The sequence below is a fragment of the Ischnura elegans genome, chromosome 9 (assembly GCF_921293095.1).
Source record: "Ischnura elegans chromosome 9, ioIscEleg1.1, whole genome shotgun sequence".
Lineage (NCBI taxonomy): Eukaryota > Metazoa > Arthropoda > Insecta > Odonata > Coenagrionidae > Ischnura > Ischnura elegans.
In genome coordinates, this window is record NC_060254.1 from 72,577,382 (window position 1) to 72,583,445 (window position 6,064).

A 6,064-nucleotide genomic window follows, 5' to 3' on the forward strand; every position below is an offset into this window, starting at 1 on the left:
ATAAATACAATATTACTGTATATTTATCATACCAGTAAATATTTCGGTAATATTGAATTAGCCAAAACTTGTGAAAAGATCAGTATGCCGCGGCTAATGTTTAGCTCAATTGGAATTTGAATGACTTTCTTTTATGATAGAAGATTTTAAAAAATGTTTTCCAAAAGCTATTTTCATGATGAACACACTGGTCTTTAAATTATTCTGATATCTTTTAAAATAGGTTCGAAATTAAACTTTATGCAAACCACGTTTTTCATTAAAATTTTCCCAGCCGCTCTTTTAAAAATAGCTGCCAAAAAAAAAGTATGGCTTGTAAATTTTTTCAAATGGTGTTTTTCAAATGGTGTAAATTTGTGATTTTCTACTTGTAGGGAACCAATAATATAAAAGTCAGGATAATTAAAAATGTCGAGCAACATTGCCCGGGTGATTTGAAATGGATTGACCCCAATGTTATCAATACAAGCATAACATTTTCAAGGTATTCGATCATTTCTCCAAACCCCGAAACAGGAAAATTACTTGGTGGGTTTGTGCTTTATGTTTGGTATAAAAAAGTATTCTCGAATGCCTATCAATGATTTCGAATGGCCCATATTTTGTTATGGGTTAATTTGATGGAATACTCGAAAAAAATTTAAAATAATTTATTTTAGTCCAATATTTTTTATACATCCGTATAGGAAATAGGGTGTTTATCGTTGTAATTATTATAGGTCGACACTCGTTTAAGTTAGTGACAAGAAATTAGTGAATTTCGCTACGACTGTTTATGATTTTCTTATACCTAGTAAATGTTATCTGTGGCTTACTATTAGCAAAGAATGAATCAGAAGTAATGCCGTAGGAGTTGATTTGGGATGTTTTACGGTCGCTAACGCAAATAAATGAATAAATTAGCTACTCTGGCAAAGATATTTGAATTACCTTCTTAAGGCCAGCTAATATTAGCTGAAGCGACGGATGAACCGGATTACATGCCCAGGTTTTAAACAATATCATCGTTTTGTGATAATTTAATTGGCCGTTTTTAATACCATGTCCAATACTTTATGCGAATATTTATTTTCAATTATTTTTATGAGCATCGTGCCACGCCATGATTATTCACAACTTGCATTTAATATCGACACTATAAATATTTTTTTCGATTAATCGCATTATATACTATCGATATTATCTTAACCCGTCCCTATTCTCACCAATCGCATGCCCTAGTTGTCCCCTTTCTCTCCCAATCGCCTGCCTGTCATGATTATTTACAACTTGTGTTTACTGTCGCTACTATCGAATTGACGAATTTACATTTTATCGATATATCGCATTTCGTATTCTCGAGATATTCTCACCTATAGCATTGCCTAGCCGTCCCATTTATCTCCCGATCGGCTGGTTTTGCCCCCTCCATTCGCCATTTTTGCACCTATCCGTGCTCTGTGTACTTTACAACATTTGTTTGCTATTGACTTGACGAGTTAATATTTTATCGATTTATCGCATTCCGTATTCTCGATATCTTTGTAACTCGTATTCTCACCTATCGCATTTCCTATCTGTCCCCTTTCTCTTCCAATCGCCAGCCTGTCATGATTATATACAACTTGTGTTTACTATCGATTTGACCAGTTAATATTCTATCGATCTGTCGCATTTGGTATTCTCGACGTTCTCTTAACTAGTGTGTTCTCACCTGTCGCATTGTCTAGCCGTCCCCTTTCCCTCCCTTTTGTCTGCCTGGCATGATTATTCACAATTTTTGTTTACAATCGATACTATTGAATTGACAGGTTAATATTTTATCGATTTGTCGCATTTCGCATTCTCGATATTTTTGTAACTCGTAATCTCACCTATCGCATTTCCTAGCTGTCCCCTTTCTCTCCCAACCGCCTGGTCTATCCCCATATATCCACCAATCATGCACCTTTTCCTTTAGAAATAGATTATCACTGAGCATCGTACGGAGCTCACTTGCCTCCCACACCCACACGTCGGAATCCAAGGGGTCCAGCGGTGTTTGGAGCCGACCCCCCCGAGGCAGTCTGTTTGAGAGTTCATACGCCCTCACCGCTTCGACCCATGGCGTACACTTTTCGGTCCAAAGGGTTGTTCTCCCGGGGGTTTTGGGATGAGGCAAGATTACTTTACGAGGTGCCGTAAACTCTATGGGCAGGACGGCCTGTGCACCTCCACCCGCCCTTTATTGAGTGCGTCCATTATCCAAGTGATCTCCATTTACCCACGTGCAATCCGAGCCCGTAGCCTGCAGCGCATGGGATAACTCTCCGTATAAATAAAATAGCAGGGCGTTCGCTTGCGTCACGAAAATGAACACCTTGTTTGTAATTATAGATCCGGCATTGAATTTTTTATTTACTTCACCTCGTTTCCGTCATTTGTAATTGGTTAGTGGGTGTGCGAGCCCAATCAATAACATTCGCCCGTATTCATCCAAAATATTTATTTTACACCATTCCTTCGCTTCCATGTTAATACGGGTGATTCCGTTTTTACTGGAAAAATACCTGGGTGGTCCTCTGTTTGCGCTATCTGTTCGGTATGGAAAATAGTTTTTATTTGCGCACTGATGTCTTTAGGAGAATAAACGTAGGTTCAATTAGGCCGTGCTCATTGGGAGTTGTCTGGCAGCTATTTTTCCAATTTTTCGAAATACTCTTGTTGTCTTTTTGTAGTCATGCTCGTTAAATTTCTACCGAACCTATTCCCCTCACTGCCCGCCGCCTTTTGTTATGGGTTAATTTTTTTCTCTCTCCGTAGTGTTTAATTTTACTGCTTTATGTTTTTTGCTTGCATCCGTTTCGGGGTCAGGTCGCAACTTATTATTCACGCGTTGTTAAAATTTAATGAGAAATTTCAAAAACGATTTATCTCCAGCTTTGTTTTAGCAATTTATTTTAGTAGCTCGGGTTCGGGAGTCCTCGGCATCCTGTAATGTCATGACTATGTTTGAACGTTTTTGCAGCCTTTATAATACCCTTGAGCAATTGGAAATTAAAAAATTACTTGTGTTGGAAATATGATAGAGGGAATGTTATTTCTCTTATCCCAAAAACTGAAAACTTGGATTTTGTCCCTTTTCAGAGCTTTTTTTTCGATTATACTCTTTACAAAATTGACACCCTCATACGTGAGAGTAGGTACCGTCCCTTAAATTAGAAAATTTTAATTTAAAACGCCCCTTCACCAGCTTTCCAGGGTTTGTTCAATTTTAATAAGATGGGAAAGAGTGGATAGCTTTCAATCGGTCTGTGTTGGTATTTATTATTATTATTATTAAATTAAAGAACAAAAAACATACAAGTCAACCATTCGGTCGGGTGGTAACATAGATACAATTAAATAAATAAACATATAAACAAGTAAAACTATATAAACGTCAATCCAATCATAGTGAAACATACAAAATTAAAACACCCTTACCATTCAACATTATTTAACTTTCTCATTGAGAACTTAACATTTGGCATGAAGGGATCCAAAACTACCTTAGGAAGACCGTTCCAATCCCGTGCAGGAAAGAGTATTTCACCAAATCCCATAGCTGTTTCGGAGGGCCTATTTTGTGTCTGTGATCTTCTCTTGACATATAGTGCGGCTCTTTAAATCTATTTTTAATAACTATCAATGCAAGATCACCAAAATAGGATTTAAAAATCCCTTTCAACCGCGCTTTTTTTTCTCCTTAATTCAAGGTATTCCCATCGTAGTACGTTTATCATTTCCGTTACTCTTGTGTAGAATCTATTCTTTATGGCAACTTTCTCTGTAACATTTAAATATATCATGTTGGATTAATGCATTACCTAATTCATAAAAATCATTTTCCTTTATCTCTGTGAGTGAATAAAAGCTGATGGAGTGCTTGAGGCATAACTTTTAAGGGCACATCTCAATTTATCATGCATTTCCCCTTCTCATTTGGGCATTTCAAAAACATTTTATTTCAATTTGTTGTCATTATATAAATATATGTGGATTCGCCCTTTAGATTATTAAAAATACTTGTACTTTGTCATACTTTCTTACACGCTACCTTATGTCCACTTAAAAGAGCATTTTTCGGGATCTGAATCGAATTGCTGTCGATCTGAATCGAAACGTTTTAGCGCTTAAAATTCAACTTTTGCCATTAAACTGTGTATGTCAGCAGTTCTTATCGTTTTTCCTAAGCAGCCGAAAGCCACATGTAGTTAAATTTGTTTTACGTTGTCCTCAATAGGGGTGAAAAGAATAGCGGTGATAGTCTCCGTAGCATTTCATAGTTATTTATCGGAAGAACTTAATCTAGCTTCTGCTTGGGAGGAGATTCTTGTTATTTATTTAGGTAAATTTGCTTTACCCAGGTTAAGAATCTGAGAAATCCTCGTTAAAATAATAAATATGCTCGCCCTCAGAGACATATTTATCTGATTATTTAACCCTTACACTGGAGTGTTTTCATTGTAGTGAGGCGAACAGAACGATTTACACGGGGAGATAATGAAAGATAAAAACTCAATGCGACGGACGAATTCAGATGACATTGGGAAATAGTTATTACTTATTTCATATAACGACCTAGGGGAGTGGAAATCTGAACGAAAGTTCAATCATTTCAATGGTAACCGAAATAGAACTCTTTTAGAAGTCGCGCTAACATTGAAGGGATATTTAGAAACCTAATCGTTGAATTCGAGTGAGGCTCAAGATTAGTGAATTTGGTGTTTCAAATTTCTTACAACCCATAATAAGGTATAACTTCGTCATAATCTTAAGTCAGTAATCCTGAAATTGGTTTGTCGCAATTCTCCATTCTTTTGTCCTATCTGCTAGCCTTTTCATGGTGACGTATTTCTTCTCTTTTACATTCTTAACATCCTGTCTTGTGTAACTTAATCGGGGCTGTCCCTTGCCCTTCTTCCCTTCCACCTGTCCTTCTACGATTCTTTTCATCAGGCCATCATGTCTCATAATATGACCAACTAAGTTGTCCCGTCTTCTGATTAAGGTTTTCAGAAGACTTCTCTTTTCTCCCACTTTATCATTTCCTCACTACTTATTCGATCGATCCATTTTATCATCATCTTGTCATGATTTGCCCAACTAAGTTTCCTCCGTCTTCTCTTTACGGTTTTCCTGAAATCTATAGCCACTTAAATTAGGTTTTAATGTTACATCTGTGGAAGCGTAGACTTGCGTAAAAGTGCTTCTCCAAGGCTTAAATAACTTTAATTTTCCCATCCTCAATTTTCCACTCACTAGACCTTTATTTTTTACTTCATTTATATTTAATTAGGCTGATCACATAAAGAATTTCGCCAATTTACAGTGAATTAGTAACATGATATAATGGATATACGCTAGGCGCTTACAGGATAAACAAAAATAAAGCATAAGGGACGAGATAAAAAAATAAAGAATTTAGCAAAAATGTTGGGGGAAGAAGGGAGAGAATTTAGATTTTTACAGATGCATGGGGCATAGCAAGGCTGATGAAAGAGTCTGGTGAGAGCAGGAAACGATCGACTTTCCCAAAAAATCAATTCCAAGACGCTTTACTGCTCTATGGCTCCCTTAAAAGGTGTCTGACCCGGAGTTCTCAAGACCATAAGGAATCTTTAGTGCGAGAAAAATGAATATTTACGACTCCTTCGAGAGAGCAGATTCAATAACAAGCATCTCAGTTTTAGGACAGAGACGCAGTTACCGGCCCGGAGGTCGTTTTTCAAGCTCACGGTATGCCAAGTCCAACAAGGTTTGCAATTTTGGCTTTCAAGTCCGCAATTTTTGATGCCCACATTTTCCGAAAATAATCTGTTGGGCACACAATCCTGCATAATCTGCTGGTGCCCATGGGCATAATCCGCATTGGAACGCGGGACTCTTTGATGTTCGGCCTGATTTGCAGCCCCGTAAGCCACAACTTCCTCTGAAGTACCCAAAATGACCGTTCTCATTACTCCATAAAATGGAATCTTGCTATCTGACAGAGTTTAAAGGAGTGAAATTCTGCATTACCAATACATGAAGAAAAATCTCTGCTTAGGGCATAGTGAATGTG